At 42.4% G+C, this 18,895-nt stretch overlaps 1 protein-coding gene across 1 annotated transcript in view; it reads right to left on the bottom strand.

The window, feature by feature from the left end:
- The window catches only part of LOC136877829 (adhesion G protein-coupled receptor E1), a 1,255,385-nt gene that overhangs the window by 540,598 nt on the left and 695,892 nt on the right, over positions 1-18,895 (bottom strand). The gene's annotated exons all lie outside the window — the stretch shown is intronic.

Here is an 18,895-nt window from a genome sequence, read left to right as displayed (position 1 = left end):
GTAACGGTACTGTACATAGTAAATTTGATGAGTATTTTAAACACTATTTAATGGAATTTTGTGGTGAAATAAATATCCGTAAATTATATTAAGTAGCGTTTACTATACAGTAACAACTTCCTTAAAAAAACGTGGGAAATTTCATCACTATGGAAGTAAAATATCCCAATTACACATTTTTATCTTGCGGTATTATTATTTAAGTTAGCCCTTTCCTTTAGACAATCCTGGATCCGCCTTTTGTGTGCGATTACAATTTGTGAAGTTGACGTCTGAGAACAGTTATGATGGCACAGTTCGGGTTGCTGGGCAACGGTTCTGGAACTGGCTCGGAGATAGCTCCCTATTAACTGAGAGATCGGAATTATTTCCTACTTCTTCCAGGTTGTTGTTGTTGTTTTCTGTGAATTCCGTACACTTTGAAGACGTTTCGGATACATTGCGGTATTCTTAGTCAAGAAAAATAAGGCATCAAATGGTCTACCTATAGAGTTAATCAATCTGGTGCAGAAATAAGCATGTTAGCTTCCCTACTCGATCCGAGGTAATCAACCTCCCAAATTATTTCTACTGACGGGAATGGAAAGACAAGTTGAAGCTGAGTTGGGAGAAGATCAAATTGGCTTCAGAAGAAATGTAGGAACACGTGAAGCAATCCTGACTCTACGTCTGATCTTAGAGCATCGAATTAAAACGGACAAGCACACGTACCTGGTGTTCGTAGATCTAGGAAAGGCATTCGAAAATGTTTATTGGACCAAGCTATTTGAGACTTTGAAGGCGATCGGGATCAGATACCGAGAACAAAGAATTATCTACAACCTGTATAAAAATCGGTCTGCAGTGATAAGAATCGAGGACTTTGAAAAAAGGAGCAACAATCCACAGTATTTCATATTAAAAGAACCAGAATATCTCACGTTATATATAGGTCATTTGGGCCTAACCCTTCTGTTGTAACGGTTCAAATCCCGTTACAAAGTGATATCTGTATTTTTATTATTATTATTTCATCTGTGATATTATTATTATTATTATTATTATTATTATTATTATTATTATTATTATTATTATGTCCGTATTATTATTGTTTTATCAGTGAGATTACTATTATTATATTATCATTCTTATTCAATTCGATTCTGCAATGCTTGTCGCTTGCATGATTGTAGTTAACTGTATACATATACATATGTGTGTAGATTAACATTAAAGACATGTACAGTGAGAATTGTTATATATCAGATGTCGGATGTGACATTGTTACATTGTGCAATACTGCTGGCATTTCTGTCAAGTCATCGCCACGTCATGGCTACGTCATCGTGAGCATTTAGCGATGAGCTCAGATACTCAGACCGCCCCGGAGGATTTTACCATTACATGTCATATTTGTCGCGAGGTGGGAGTAAATAATAGTTATTTTTGGAGATTACGTTGGTGCGTCAACCAACGTCTATAAAAGGTGGTTGCATATTGTAGCGTCAGTCATTATTCAATTGGAAGCAGAGGCCTAAGTCGGTCAGTCAACGAGAGTCATTATTCTACTGGAAGGAGAGGCCACAGTTGGCCATTAACTGAGCGAGATGGAGAGGCCTCAGTCAGTCAACGGGAGTCAATAGTTAAACTGAAGATGAAGAGAGAAGAAGTGGATGGTGAACTGATGGAGTCATATCAGGACACACTTGCAAAGAAGTGATACCATACAGACTTACAAAGAGGTCATATGATATGGAGAAGATGCAGTCACATGGATATATCACCAAATTAGGCGTGACACATCTACAGTAAACACCAGATTTAAGGAATACGTCGTAATTATACTCAAAGTGTTGAAGGTACAGTCAAGTGAAACAGTGAGGGATATATTTTGTATAAATTGTTAAATGTCCGGTCAATAAGAATTCAAATTCATGCCTAGTTTCTTACAGTTTCAATGTCTTAATTTCATATTCTCATCTGTTTTAATCGCAGCAGTTTTCACTATTTTATATATTGTTTCAAGAATATATTTTGTTCTATCAAATTAATTTAGCTTTTCATTTCTACAGTAAAATTACTCAACCTCAAAATTAATGGGGAAACCGAACGCCAATTCCTTTTCCCAGAACTTATATGGTATGTTGTCAAAAGTAAGCTTATTACCCCACACCCTAGAGATAGTCAAGAGTCTCATTGTATTATTGCTGCACTGAGTGGTAGCTGGCGCCCATCAAACAACGTATGTGTAAGTAAGCAGGTAAGAAGTAAGTGTGAGTCAAGGTCCGACGAATGTGTATTTTATTTAATGAATATTAATTTTCATATTTTCCATTTTAAAAGCAGATGTTCTCATATTTTTCAATTTAAATGCAGTTTTATACGTTTGTAAATTCAGTAAAGGAGTAAGGAAAATTACAAAGTGGCTAACGAAATATACCGGCACTTTATATCTAACCTTTCTGTTGACAACTTTATATACTGGCCTTTTGAGCCTAAACCTTTTACTTTCAACGTTATATACCGGCCCTTTCATCCTAACCCTTCCTTTGTCAACGTAGTGTACAGGCCTTTTGAGCCTAACTGTCCTTTCCCCAACGTTAGATACAGGCTCTTTATCCCTTCCGTTCACAACGTTATATACAGGCCGAGCTCTAAGTCGTGGCACATAAAAGAAGATATCATTCAAGAACTCTACTGAAGTAAATTTATTGTTCACAATTTTTTAAACCTGACAATAATTATTCCGTTACGCATTGACGTGAGGTTTTAGTTACTTCTTAAATACCGTCTTGATGTATCAAAAGGGCAAAATGTCTTATTGGTTTTATAATATAGATACTACAAAAGCTTATTTACAACAACAACAATTGCATATATATTTTCCTTTGAGCGCGGGTCCCAAATTCCGGTTATATGTCCTAATTTACTCCTAACCAGGCCAGTGAATAACCGAACAACTATTGCTGATTGAGTAAATAATTTAAAACTCCTTATTATAAAACCGAGCATACGGTTGGCATCGTTCGTTATTTTTGTCATATGGGTGTTGAAAGTTAATTTTTAATCAAATATTACACCTAAGTATCTTTTTGCCAAAACTCTTTCTAATTTAGTATCTTTAATGTTGTAGGATGCAAACGTACATTTATTTTTCCTGGTAAATGTTACAAATGTACATTTCTTTACATTGAGAGCCATATGATTCACATCACACCATAGTACAACACGATCAATGTCCTGCTGTAGCTCATCCTTATCCTGTTTTTTATGTGTAGTTTTATTACATCATTAGCAAGCAGCAATCAACTCTCATGACAAAGATTATTCGGCAACTCATAATCAAAATAAAAGGGGACCAAATTTATATCCTTAGGGAACACCGGAATAACTAATGAAGAGCTCTGAGCCTATCTCTTCTGTTTACAATGTACAATACAGGCCATTTGAGCTTATCCTTTCTGTTCACATCGTAACCTTTTCAGACTAACCCTTCTGTTCACAACGAGAGTTTCATGCCCTTTGTGACTATCCCTTCTTTTATGCTCACAACGTAAAATGAGAGCCCTTTGAGCATAGCCCATCCGTTCACAACGAAATATACAGGTCCTTTTTTATCCTAACCCTTCTATTCACAATATTATTTACAGGTCTTTTGTGCCTAGCTTTTCTGTTCACAACGTAATATACAGGCCTAATGTGCCTATCCCTTCTCTTCACAATGTAACATACAGGCCCTATGAAACTCTCGCTTCCGTTCACAACGAAATCTACGAGCCCTCGCAGCCTAACGTTTCTGTTAATAACGCAATATAGAAGCCCTCCTGTTTACGTCGTAATTTTCAAGCACTTTTAGCATTACCCATCTGTTTACAACGTAGGCTCTTTGTGCCTATTCCTTCTGTTTACAACGTAATATACAAGCCTTTTGAGCCTAAGCTTTCTACTCTCTACGTTATATGCAGGTCTTTTCAATTTAACCCTTCTGCTCACAACTTTAAATGCAGGCTGTTTGAGCCCCACTTTCCTGTTCACAACGTAAAATACGAATCTTTGAGCTGAACCCTTCTGTTCACAACGAAATGTACAGGCCATTTGATCCTAACCCTCTATTCACAGTGTTATACACAGGCCCATGTTCACAACGTTATATGAAGGCCTTTTGAACCTAACCCTTCTGTTCAGTATGTTATATACAGGCCCACTGATGCAAATCTTTCTGTTCACAACGTAATATAAATGACTTTTGAGCCTAACCCTTCTGTTCACAACGATATATTCAGGCTCATTGAGGCAAATCCTTCTGTTTTAACGTAATATAAAAGCCTTAAGAGCCTATCCATTCTGTTCACAATGTTATATATAGACCCATTGAAGCAAACTATTCTGTTCACAACGTAATGTACAAGCCATTTGAGCCTAAACCTTCTGCTCACAACTTCATATGCAGGACCTTAGACTCCCCTTTTCGCTTCACAATAAAAGTACGAATCTTTGGGCCTAACCCTTCTGTTCACAACGACATGTACAGGCCCTTTTTGGGTCCTAACCCTTCTCTTCACAACGTTACGTTCAGGCCCATTGAGGCAAACTCTCCTGTTGACAACGAAATATAAAGGCCTTTTGAGCCTAACCCTTCTGTTCACAATGTTATATACAGGTCCATTGAGCCAAACCCTTCTGTTGACAACAAAATATAAAGGCCATTTGAGCCTAACCCTTCTGTTCACAATGTTATATATAGGCAAACCCTTTTCACAACGTAATATACAAGCCTTTTCAAGCTAACAGTTTTGCACACAACCTTATATGCAGGCGCTTTGACCCCACTTGTCTGTTCACAACGTAACATACGAACATTTGTGCCTAACCCTTCTGTTCACAACGAAATATGCAGGTTCTTCATGTTCCTAACCCTTTCTGTTCACATTGTAACATACAGGCCGATTGAGGCGAACCCTTCTGTTCACAACGTAAAATGGAGGCCTTGATCCTTATCCTTCTGCTCACAATGTTGCAGGCGCTTTGACCCCACTTGTCTGTTCACAACGTAACATACGAACATTTGTGCCTAACCCTTCTGTTCACAACGTAATATACAGGCCATCTGATCCCAACCCTTATGTCCACAATGTTACATACGGGCCTATCCAGGCAAACCCTCTGTTTACAACGTAAAATGGAGGCCTTGATCCTTATCCTTCTGCTCACAATGTTACAGGCGCTGTTCACAACTTAATATAAAGGCCTTTTGAGCCTAATCCTTCTGTTCACATTGTTTTATACAGGCCCATTGAGGCAAACCCTACTGTTCACAACGTATTTGAAGGCCTTTTGAGCCTAACACTTTTGTTCGCAATGTTATATACAGTCCCATAGAGGCAAACCCTTCGGTTCACAACGTTAGATAAAGGCCTTTTGATCCTTACCCTTGTGTTCAAAATGTTATATACAGGCCCATTGAGGCAAACCCTTCTGTTCACAACGTTAGATAAAGGCCTTTTGATTCTTACCCTTGTGTTCACAATGTTATATACAGGACTATTCAGGCAAACCCTTCTGTTGACAACGTAATATAAATGCCTTTTGAGCCTAAGCGTTCTGTTCACAATGTTAATGTTCTGTTCACAACGTAATATAAAGGCCTTTGAGCCTAACCCATCTGTTCATAATCTTATATACAGGCCCACTGAGGCAAACCCTACTGTTTACAACGTATTTGAAGGCCTTTTGAGCCTAACACTTGTGTTCGTAATGTTATATACATTACCATTGAGGCAAACCCTTCTGTTCACATCGTAATATAAATGCCTTTTGAGCCTAAACGTTCTGTTCACAATATTATTTACAGGCCCATTGAGGCAAACCCGTCTGTTCACAACGTAATATACAAGCCATTTGAGCTATCCTTTCGGTTTACATCGAAATTTTCAAGCATTTTTAGCCTAACCCTTCGGTTCATCCAAGCCTTTTGAACCTATCCCCTCTGTTCATAACGTAGTATACAGGCCCTCTGATCCTAACCCTTCTGTTCACAATGTATATACAAGCCCATTGAGGCAAGCCCTTCTGTTCACAACGTAATATAATGGCCTTTTGAGCCTTACACTTCTGTTCACAATGTTATATAAATGCCTACTGAGTCTAAACCCTCTGTTCACATCGTCATACAGACTAATCCTACTTTTCACAACGTATTATACAAGCATTCTGTACCTAACCCTTCTGTTTACAAAGTAAGATTCGAGCCCTTTTAGCTTAAACCTTCTATTCATAACGTAATATACAAGCCATTTGAGCCTATCCGTTCTGACACATCGTAATATACAAGCCTTTTCAGCCTAACCCTTTCCTTTCACAACGTTATATACATGCCCCTGTAGCCTAAACCTTCTGTTCACATCGTTATATACAAGCAATTTGAGCTTTAATCCTTCTGTTCACAACGTTATATACAAGGCTTTTGAGCCTAACTTTTCTAATTCAAACGTAGTACACAAGCCTTTCGAGCGTAACCCTTCTGTTCACATCGTTATATACACGCCTTTCAAGCCTATCCTTCTGTTCACATCGTTATATACAAGCCATTTGAGCCTAAACCTTCTGTTCACAACGTTATATACACGGCTTTTGAGCCTAACCTTTCTGTTAACAACGTAATACTCAAGCCTTTCGAGCCTAACCATTCTGTTTACAACGTTATATATAAGCCTTTCGAGCCTAACCCTTCTGTTCACAACGTCATATACAAGCCTTTCGAGCCTAACCCTTCTGTCCACAACGTTATATACAAACAGTTCGAGCCTAACCCATCTGTTCACAACTTTATATACAAGCCTTCGAGACTAACCCTTCTGTACACATCGTTATATAGAATCCATTCGAGCCTAAACCTTCTGTTCAAAACGTTACATACAAGGCTTTTGAGCCTCATCTTTCTGTTCACAACGTTATACACAGGCCTTTCGAGCCTAACCCTTCTGTTCACAACGTCATATACAAGCTTTCGAGCCTAACCCTTCTGTTCACAACGTTACATACAAGGCTTTTGAGCCTGACTTTTCTGTTCAAAACGTAATACACAAGCCTGTCGAGACTAACCCTTCTGTGAGCTTGCATCCGGGAGATCGTGGGTTCGAGTCCCACGGTCGGCAGCCCTGAAAATGGTTTTCCGCGGTTTCCCATTTTCACACCAGGCAAATGCTGGGGCTGTACCTTAATTAAGGCCACGGCCGCTTCCTTCCAACTCCTAGGCCTTTCCTATCCCATCGTCGCCATAAGACCTATCTGTGTCGGTGCGACGTAAAGCCCCTAGCAAAAAATAACCCTTCTGTTCACAACGTAATACACAAGCCTTTCGAGCCTAACCCTTCTCTTTACAACGTTATATACAAGCCGTTCGAGCCTAACCCTTCTGTTCGCAACGTTATAAACATCTTTCGAGCCTAAACCTTCTGTTCACAACGTTATATACAAGCCATTCGATTCTAACCCTTCTGTTCACGACGTTGTATACAAGCCTATCGAGCCTAACCCTTCTGTTCACAACGTTATATACAAGCTATTCGATTCTAACCCTTCTGTTCTTGACGTTATATACAAGCCATTCGAGCCTAACCTTTCTGTTCACAACGTTATATACAAACCCTTCAACCCTAACCCTTCTGTTCACAACGTTATATACTAGCCTTTCAATTCTAACCCTTCTGTTCACAACGTTATATATCAAACTTTCGAGCCTAACCCTTCTGATCACAACGTTATATACAAGCCTATCGAGCCTAACCCTTCTGTTCACAACGTTATATACAAGCCATTCGATTCTAACCCTTCTGTTCTTGACGTTATATACAAGCCTTTCGAGCCTAACCCTTCTGTTCACAACGTTATATACAAGCCTTTCGAGCCTAACCCTTCTGTTCACAACGTTATACAGAAGCCATTTGAGCCTAACCCTTCTGTACACATTGTTATATACAAGCCTACGAGCCTAACCCTTCCGTTCACAACGTTATATACAAGCCTTTCGAGCCTAACTGTTCTGTTCACAACGTTATATATAAGCCCTCCAATCCTAACCCTTCTGTTCACAACGTTATATACTAGCTCTTCAATCCTAACCCTTCTGTTCACAACGTTATATACAAGCCTTTCGAGCCTAACCCTTCTGTCCACAACGTTATATACAAACCTTTCGAGCCTAACCCTTCAGTTCACAACTTTATATACAAGCCTTCGAGACTAACCCTTCTGTTCACATCGTAATATAGAAGCCAATTGAGCCTAACCCTTCTGCTCACAACGTTATATACAAACCTTTCGAGCCTAACCCTTCAGTTCACAACTTTATATACAAGCCTTCGAGACTAACCCTTCTGTTCACATCGTAATATAGAAGCCATTTGAGCCTAATCTTTCTGTTCACAACGTAATACACAAGTCTTTCGGCCTAACCCTTCTGTTCACTACGTTGTATATAAGCCTTTCGAGCCTAACCCTTCTGTTCACAACGTCATATGAACCGTGTAAACTGTGATCCCCCTCCCAGACTATCTTTCTTCAGTGTTTTTACAGTGTATGTGCTTGCAAGCTGTACTATGTATTGTGTAATTTGATGTATTTACATGTATTTTATTTCCTATCCTTGCCCCTCTTATGGAATAAATGTATTTTTGCCCGTTCTGCATGTCTTCAGGGAAATGTAGAAGTATTCTCGCCCTGAAGAGTCCTCCCTCCCTTCCGAGCTCTCTCTATCTCTCTTGCTTCGCGCCCCTCTGCAACTCCCTTCTCTTCTAGAGGGGAGTTTCGGTCCACGTGACCGCTGCTCGGCTCGCGGTCGTTCTCCTCGGCCGGCCGGGCGATTCTGCTGTTGGCACTCTGAGCAGTCTGTTATCTCCTGGGCTTGCCTTCTAGCCCCTCGAACCCGGCACGCTAGCGCGGAGGTAAGAGAGAAAGAGGGATCTTGCTATTGTACTGTCCCCTTAAGATGTCGAAATTTAAGGTGCCTGAGGTAAAAACGAGGCTTGTCACTGTGTAATGATAGGAACTTTGTGCTTTGGATTCGATCTTTATTTAAGATTTCTAGTTGATGTGTTTGATTCAGTTTAAAGAAAGTATTTTCATGGCCGAAACATTCCATCGTGGGGTTAAGTAGGTGTTGCTTTTCTACGTCATTGTAATCCACTACGGATTTTCTATGTGCCTTCGGGCGTTGTGTTGGTTAAGAATTCGGAAGGCGATGCTTAATTTATTCTCAACCTTATTGTAATACTTGAAGGTCTTTCATATTATGTTCGGGAAGTTGCAAAGCGAAACCCTCCACGTATGCATGTGGACTTGTACCTGATAGAGAGGGCTGGCTCCCTCGTTAGTATATTGTAATAATTTTGAATGTATATACGGGTATTATCTTCTTAATTGTAAATTATTGTTATTTGATGTTCTTAAAGGAGTTAAAGTTTTCGAACTTGTAATTAAAGAAGCTTGGCGAGATCTCGTTGTTAATTGAAGTTGGTATTTTTCGCTTAATACGACCTTTATCCAGCCCCTTCGGGCCGCCGCTTTTCCTAGCCCGTACCTGCCGTTCCAGCTGGTAGCTGAGCGTGGGTTGTATGGGGCTGGTGTCGTATTAGTAAATGTACTTGATCGCTTGGGAGGGGGTCTCTCGGTGTCCCTCCGCCACGTCGTGCCCCATTTTGTCCCTTAAGTTATCAAAATGTCTACTCGAGATGTAGCTTATCCGGGCTCACTCCGAAAGGAAGAATTACTGTATGAGTTGACCATTCGGAATCTTGAATCTCGAGGTACGGTCAAGAACGATGAAGCATTATTACGAACCAACTTAGATAAGCCAGTCGTTGTACCCTGTTATACCGATGGCGAGGTGGGCAGTGCCGCGTCCTTGATTGATACTAATTTAACTGATATTGCTTCAATTATGGAATTTTTGGAAAGCGACGTAGTGTCTAGTCATCAGTTGAGGAGAGTTCAAGGTCGCCTCACGCATTATGTTCAGCGTATTAGGGACCTTTTGTCATTGGAGTTAAAGGATGAATTGAGGACCCAAATCAAGGACTTGGAAGGTAGAGCGCTTAGCTCGTTGGAGAAAACTGACTTATGGTTGACGAAATTGGCAGGCAAAACCAAACCTGTTTTGGTCTCCGTGGTAGGTGGAGATGATTCGGATAAACCTATAGGGAATAGAGAGGTTGGAGAACAGCAAGAACAGCAACCTTTGCAATCTATCCCACCGTCAAATGTGTCTATATTCTCCAATATTCCTCATCCATTAACGCTAATGTTGAAGGGGGCCCCATACTACTCTGTCAATTCGGCGAGCGACACTGTAGCCTTCCTTCGTTTCTTGGTCGAATTCCTGGACCATGCCCTGGTTTTTGGAATTTCTCATAGTCATATATTGCAGATTATCTATCCCTCCGCGAGTGGTGAGTTGTCGTATAGGATTGTTAAGGCCATTAAGGAACAGGAAACTATTCAGCAATTCCACGCGCACTTATTGACGCATTTTATTCCAGCTAGGGCGTTAAATTCGTTTGTGCAGAAATTTTACTTCAGAGTCCAGCGTAATGATGAGTCGTTGGCTGATTTCATTTTGGATATTAAACATTACGCCAGGGTCTTCGCGCTCCATTTTTCAGAAGAGCAAATCGTCTCGACTATTGTTGAGGGCATAAACCCCTTGTATCGTTCTTGTTTGTGTTTCGCGGCCCATCCCCGCAATTTTTCGGAGTTGGAGGCAATGGTCGTCGCCGCGGAAGGAGTTCGTCATGCGGACACCTTGCGTACGGGAAGTAGTCCTTCATCGCCCTATGTATCCGGCGCTCCCGCTTCCAGAAAGCCTGCAGACCTGAGAAGGTGTTATGAGTGTGGATCACGCGATCATTTGCGGAACCGTTGTCCCACTAGGACTCCTGGTCGTCGCCCGGTGGGCACGTCGGCTAATGCCAGTGTTCCTAATAGGAGTAGCAATTTGGCTTGTTTTAAGTGTGGGCGTCCGGGGCATTTTGCGAAGAACTGTGCTGGAACTTCAGCGTCAAGCTGACTAGGTAAGGGGGCTTCCGTCCCTCACGGTCCCCCAGTTGATGACAGCCCTCGTTGTGCTTCTGTTCAGCCTTTATGTGATACGTTTCCGCCCGAGTGTTTACGGATTTCTGCGGATTTGAAAGGCAGTGCTCCCTTCATTAAGGTTGAAATGGGGAACGAGCCTGTATCGGCCTTGCTGGACTCGGGGAGTGTAGTTTCCTTGGTCAGCGAGAAATGGTATATCGCACATAAAGCTATATGTAAGTTTTCGGACTTGCTTCCTGTCTCTGTTTCCTGTGTATCAGCCAATTCTTCTATGGTCGATATTATAGGTAGCTTCACTAGTAAAATTAGAGTGTCTAACTTTTCTTGGAAGTTCTCCTTTTATGTAGCCAAGGATTTGTCATGTCCCGTAATCCTTGGGACAAATTTCTTTTCTTACTCCGGATTGGTTCTGGACCTACAAAAGGGGGTTTGTTGGTTCAGATTCTCTCAATCGGTAAAGATTCCCCTTGGTTCATTTAATTCTGTCTCTTTCCGGTCGGTTACGTCCCCTCAAGAGGAGATGGTATGTGATCTTAGCCATCTCCCTGAGGATCAGGCGCGGAGTGTGAGGGAGTTGTGCGACACTTTTTCGGACGTATTTTCTGAGGAATTGGGCGTGACCAATCTTTTGGAGTATAAAATCGAACTCTCTGATTCAACTCCAGTAAGGATTCCACCTTACCGTTTGTCCCCGCCTAAGATGAAGGCGCTCAAGGAGACCATCGATAAGATGCTTGACCAGGGGATTATTCAACCATCTACGTCCGCTTATTCCTCGCCCATCTTCCTAGTCCCTAAACCTCAGGGCGGGTTCAGGCCTGTCCTGGATTATAGGGTCCTCAATAAGAAAATTGTGTTGCAGTCCGTGCCGCTCCCCGATTTACACTCCTGTTTCTCCTGGTTTAGGAAGGCTCGATATTTTACTATCTTGGATTTAAATCAAGCCTACTACCAGATCCCCTTGGCTCCTGAGTCGCGGCATGTGACGGCATTTGCCACAGACTGGAATTTATATGAATTTTTGCGCGTCCCTTTTGGCATATCGACGGGCGCCGCCGTTCTTACTAGGCTTCTGGATAAGCTGTTTTCGGACATTAAATTTAACTACCTATATCACTATCTGGATGACCTTGTGGTCTATTCTGAAACCTTCGAGGAGCACCTGTTGCACCTTAAGGAAGTGTTGATGCGCCTTCGGGAGGCGGGCCTTACCGTCAAGCTTTCTAAGGTCTCCTTTGCGAGGCCCCAGATGTCTTTTCTTGGGCATGTGGTTTCGCCTGACGGTGTTTCCGTGGACCTCTCTCGTACCCAGTCCATTCGTGAATTTCCCCCCCCTAAGGATGTGAAAGGCGTAGCACGGTTTATCGGCATGATAAATTTTTTTCGCAAGTTCATTCCGGACTTCGCTAAGCGTGCCAGCCCGCTTAACTCCTTGCGTCGGAAAGGGGTTAAATTTGATTGGGGACCCTCTCAGCAGGCCGCCTTTGAAGATCTGAAGTTGGCCATCTCCAACGCGCCTGTTCTTGCCATGCCCGATTTTTCTAAACCGTTTATAGTCCAAACCGATGCTTCTGCATCCGCTGTCGCCGCGGTGTTGTTGCAGGAGTCAGAATTTGGCAGACGCCCGATTGCCTATGCATCCAGGACCTTGTCCGCCCAGGAATCTAAATACTCGGTGTACGAGCTTGAAGGTTTAGCCGTGTTGTTTGCCCTCAAGAAGTTCCGGATGTATTTAGAGCACGTTAAATTCCAACTTGAAACGGACAACCAGGCGTTGAGCTGGGTTCTGGGTCGTCCTCGTAGAACTGGCCGTTTGGCCCGGTGGGCGATCAGGATCTCTGCCTTTCAGTTCGAAGTGCGCCACATCCGGGGGTCGGATAATATTTTGGCTGATTCTTTAAGCCGTATGTACTCTCCCGAGGGGGTTCAAGATGATCAACCCTTTGCTGTTGAGTCCCTTGCCCTGCCGATTTCTGCGGCGTTTCTGTCAGATACCCCCATATTGTATCATGACATTGGAAAAATTCAAAGAGAAGACCCTTACTTGGGACCCATCATCCAAGATTTAGAGCTAGGTAAACCGGTTGCTCCCTGCGAGTTACGGAACGGAGTTCTGTGTTGTACGGCTCGCCATGATAAAAGGATGAAGGTGGTGGTACCTGCCGTTCTCGTTCCCATGATTTTTAAATATTTTCATGAGTCTCCCCTTGCGGGCCATCTCGGGGTCTTTAAAACAAGAGAGAAAATCCGTGAGAATTTCATTTGGAAGGGATTGGATGGTGAAGTGCGCGAATTGGTTAGAGCTTGCAAGCTTTGTAAAATTAGCAAGCCACCGCTGAATACTAAGGTCGGATTTCTATCTTCTTCTCAAGCTACTCGCCCTATGCAGCGTATGTTTATAGACTACGTTGGGCCCCTCCCCAAATCGAAAGGGGATGGTAATAGGTTCATTCTTGTTTGTGTTGATGCTTTCACTCGCTTTACCTGGATGTTTCCTACCAAGCTTGCTACTGCTGACACCACGGTAAGGTGTTTGAAAAACATTTTTTCTTCGTTTGGGCCTTGTCAAGTTTTAGTTTCCGATAATGCGAGGGCTTTTACGTCCAATTGCTTTAAAAAATTCTGTTTCGGCCTTTCTATCTCTCACGTTACGACCTCTGCTTACTATCCTCAGCCGTCGTACGCGGAGAGGGTAAACCGTAATTTGCGCTCTGCGCTTATCGCCTTCCATCATGAAGATATTTGGAGGTGGGATACGACTGTTCCTTGGTTAACCTATGCTTTCAATACTGCTGTTCATGAGGCGCATAAGTCCTCCCCGTTTTCTCTCATGTTTGGTTTCATACCTAACTCACCCTTGTCAAATTTGTGGAATATAAATGATCTGTTGCCGGAGAATATCGATCCTCCTAATGTTAGGGCTACGTGGAAACGTGCTATGGCTAACCTTAAGGTCTTTAATTTAAGGAAGCAGCAACGTTACAATCAGGGGCGAAAACCTGTCAGCCTGGCCGTCGGTGATAAGGTTTTGTGAAGAATTTTGTACCTTCGAGTAAGCTCTCCCCCCGCTTTTGGGGGCCTTGTACTGTCATTAAATTTTTGACTCCTGTCACATTGCTCCTGAGGGACCCCGTGGCGGAGAGGGTGTTTAGAGTCCACCTCTCTCAAGTCAAGCCTGCCTAAATTGTCGGTGCCATTTGCACCAAGTTCGCCTCGCTTCGAATCACTTGTGGAGGGTTTCCTTAGTTAAGGATGATATCTTGTTGTATTTTAAAATGTTTACCATTGTTAAACGGTATCTTTTGATTAATTGTTCTTGTATTTCCTTTTACCTCACGCCCCTTCCGGCCTTTCTCTCCCTCCCTTCTTGATTTCCCGCCTTACCTCCGCGCTGCTGCCGGGTCCTTATGCGGCCTGGCGTTGTCGACCTACCCCCGGTCCTTCCTTGAAAAGTGCAAAAGGACAGACTTCTGTTGGCTCTGTTATTTTTCCAGTCATTTGGTGCATCCTGTTGCCGAGCTCTCTGAGAGGGCCCCTCGGTGGAGCTGTTGGTACGTCTTGCCCTGGCTGTGACCTGTTTTTCGGCTCCTTATGGACCATGTTACGCCTTCGGAGCCCCTATCTTCGTGCCTATCTGTTCTTATGGCGCACAACTCTTTCTGGTTGCTCACCTGCTGCGACCTAGCTATGTGAAGGACCGAGTGGGAAATTCGTCGCTGTCACTTATTCGCCAAGTTCCTGTGCCGCTTATGAACTTTTGGTGTGGCTCAAATTCCTTCTTCCGAGTCCACTTGTTATTCTACAAAAGTCTGCTCCTAGTAACAGGAAATTTTTAAGGCACAGAACCTCTTTATGTGCATTTCTATTCAAATTTGAATTTGAAGTTTTGAAGTGATTTTGGGAATGTGTTCTCCTTGAACTGGGAGTATTTTCCAACTGCATGGAACTCTTTTTAGAAGAACTGCATTTATATTATATTTTTAAGGTCTACTCTCATCTTCTCCGGCGTCGGCTTTTAGGCGGGGAGGATCTGAACCGTGTAAACTGTGATCCCCCTCCCAGACTATCTTCAGTGTTTTTACAGTGTATGTGCTTGCAAGCTGTACTATGTATTGTGTAATTTGATGTATTTACATGTATTTTATTTCCTATCCTTGCCCCTCTTATGGAATAAATGTATTTTTGCCCGTTCTGCATGTCTTCAGGGAAATGTAGAAGTATTCTCGCCCTGAAGAGTCCTCCCTCCCTTCCGAGCTCTCTCTATCTCTCTTGCTTCGCGCCCCTCTGCAACTCCCTTCTCTTCTAGAGGGGAGTTTCGGTCCACGTGACCGCTGCTCGGCTCGCGGTCGTTCTCCTCGGCCGGCCGGGCGATTCTGCTGTTGGCACTCTGAGCAGTCTGTTATCTCCTGGGCTTGCCTTCTAGCCCCTCGAACCCGGCACGCTAGCGCGGAGGTAAGAGAGAAAGAGGGATCTTGCTATTGTACTGTCCCCTTAAGATGTCGAAATTTAAGGTGCCTGAGGTAAAAACGAGGCTTGTCACTGTGTAATGATAGGAACTTTGTGCTTTGGATTCGATCTTTATTTAAGATTTCTAGTTGATGTGTTTGATTCAGTTTAAAGAAAGTATTTTCATGGCCGAAACATTCCATCGTGGGGTTAAGTAGGTGTTGCTTTTCTACGTCATTGTAATCCACTACGGATTTTCTATGTGCCTTCGGGCGTTGTGTTGGTTAAGAATTCGGAAGGCGATGCTTAATTTATTCTCAACCTTATTGTAATACTTGAAGGTCTTTCATATTATGTTCGGGAAGTTGCAAAGCGAAACCCTCCACGTATGCATGTGGACTTGTACCTGATAGAGAGGGCTGGCTCCCTCGTTAGTATATTGTAATAATTTTGAATGTATATACGGGTATTATCTTCTTAATTGTAAATTATTGTTATTTGATGTTCTTAAAGGAGTTAAAGTTTTCGAACTTGTAATTAAAGAAGCTTGGCGAGATCTCGTTGTTAATTGAAGTTGGTATTTTTCGCTTAATACGACCTTTATCCAGCCCCTTCGGGCCGCCGCTTTTCCTAGCCCGTACCTGCCTTCGAGACTAACCCTTCTGTTCACATCGTTATATAGAAGCCATTTGAGCCTAACCCTTCTGTTCACAACGTTATATACAAGGCTTTTGAGCCTAATCTTTCTGTTCACAACGTAATACACAAGTCTTTCGGCCTAACCCTTCTGTTCACTACGTTGTCACACAAGCCTTCGAGCCTAACCCTTCTGTTCACAACGTTGTATATAAGCCTTTCGAGCCTAACCCTTCTGTTCACAACGTCATATACGAGCCTTTCGAGCCTAACCCTTTTGTCCAAAACGTTATATACAAACAGTTCGAGCCTAACCCATCTGTTCACAACGTCATATACGAGCCTTTCGAGCCTAAACCTTCTGTTCACAACGTTATATACAAGGCTTTTGAGCCTGACTTTTCTGTTCACAACGTAATACACAAACCTCTCGAGCCTAACCCTTCCTTTCACAACGTTATATACAAAACTTTCGAGCCTAACCCTTCTGTTCACAACGTAATACACAAGCCTTTCGAGCCTAACCCTTCTCTTTACAACGTTATATACAAGCCGTTCGAGCCTAACCCTTCTGTTCACAGAGTTATATACATCTTTCGAGCCTAAACCTTCTGTTCACAACGTTATATACAAGCCATTCGATTCTAACCCTTCTGTTCACGACGTTGTATACAAGCCTATCGAGCCTAACCCTTCTGTTCACAAGGTTATATACAAGCCTTTCGTGCCTAAACCTTCTGTTCACAACGTTATATACAAGCCTTTCGAGCCTAACCCTTCTGTTCACAACGTTATATACAAGCCATTCGATTCTAACCCTTCTGTTCTTAACGTTATATACAAGCCTTTCGTGCCTAACCCTTCTGTTCACAACGTTATATACAAACCCTTCAACCATAACCCTTCTGTTCACAACGTTATATACTAGCCCTTCAATCCTAACCCTTCTGTCCACAACGTTATATATAAAACTTTCGAGCCTAACCCTTCTGCTCACAACGTTATATACAAGCCGATCGATTCTAACCCTTCTGTTCTTGACGTTATATACAAGCATTTCGAGCCTAACCCTTCTGTTCACAACGTTATATACAAACCTTTCGAGCCTAACCCTTCTATTCACAACGCTATACAGAAGCCATTTGAGCCTAACCCTTCTGTACACAATGTTATATACAAGCCTACGAGCCTAACCCTTCCTTTCACAACGTTATATACAGGCCATTTGAGCCTAAACCTTCTCTTCAGAACGTTATATACAAGGCTGTTGAGCCTAAACATTTTGTTCACAACGTAATACACAAGCCTTTCGAGAGAACCCTTCTGTTCACAACGTTATATACAAGCCTTTCGAGCCTAACCCTTCTGTTCACAACGTTATATACAAGCCTTTCGAGCCTAACTGTTCTGTTCACAACGTTATATATAAGCCCTCCGATCCTAACCCTTCTGTTCACAACGTTATATACTAGCTCTTCAATCCTAACCCTTCTGTTCACAACGTTATATACAAGCCTTTCGAGCCTAACCCTTCTGCTCACAACGTTATATACAAACTTTCCGAGCCTAACCCTTCCGCTCACAACGTTATATACAAGCCTTCGAGACTAACCCTTCTGTTCACATCGTTATATACAAGCCATTTGAGCCTAACCCTTCTGTTCACAACGTTATATACAAGGCTTTTGAGCCTAATCTTTCTGTTCACAACGTAATACACAAGTCATTCGGCCTAACCCTTCTGTTCACTACGTTGTACACAAGCGTTCGAGCCTAACCCTTCTGTTCACAACGTTATATACAAGGCTTTTGAGCCTAACCCTTCCTTTCACAACGTTATATACAAACCTTCGAGCCTAACCCTTCTGTTCACAACGTAATACACAAGCCTTTCGAGCCTAGCCCTTCTGTTTACAACGTTAAATACAAGCCTTTCGAGCCTAACCCTTCTGTTCACAACGTCATATACATCTTTTGAGCCTAAACCTTCTGTTCACAACGTTAAATACTGGCCATTCGATTCTAACCCTTCTGTTCACGACGTTGTATACAAGCCATTTGAGCCCAACCCTTCTGTTCACAAGGTTATATGCCAGCCTCTCGTGCCTAACCCTTCTGTTTACAACGTTATATACAAACCCTCAATCCTAACCCTTCTGTTCACACCGTATATACTAGCCCTTCAATCGTAACCCTTCTCTTCACAACGTTATATAAGAGCCTTTCGAGCCTAACCCTTCTGTCCACAACATATACAAACCGTTCGAGCCTAACCCATCTGTTCACAACGTTATATACAAGCCTTCGAGACTAACCCTTCAGTTCACATCGTTATATAGAAGCCATTCGTGCCTAAACCTTCTGTTCACAACGTTATATTCAAGGCTTTTGAGCCTAATCCTTCTGTTCACAACGTGATACACAAGCCTTTCGAGCCTAACCCTTCTGTTCACAACGTTATATACAAGATTTCGAGCCTAACTACTCTGTTCACAACGTTATATATAAACCCTCCAATCCTAACCCTTCTGTTCACAACGTTATATACTAGCTCTTCAATCCTAACCCTTCTGTTCACAACGTTATATACAAGGCTTTTGAGCCTAATCCTTCTGTTCACAACGTTATATACAAGATTTCGAGCCTAACTACTCTGTTCACAACGTTATATATAAACCCTCCAATCCTAACCCTTCTGTTCACAACGTTATATACTAGCCTTTCGAGCCTAACCCTTCTGTCCACA

Source organism: Anabrus simplex, chromosome 7 (genome assembly GCF_040414725.1).
Source record: "Anabrus simplex isolate iqAnaSimp1 chromosome 7, ASM4041472v1, whole genome shotgun sequence".
In the NCBI taxonomy this organism is placed as follows: domain Eukaryota; kingdom Metazoa; phylum Arthropoda; class Insecta; order Orthoptera; family Tettigoniidae; genus Anabrus; species Anabrus simplex.
The sequence above is the reverse complement of the archived record's forward strand: the minus strand, read 5'-3'. Positions and strand labels throughout refer to the sequence as shown.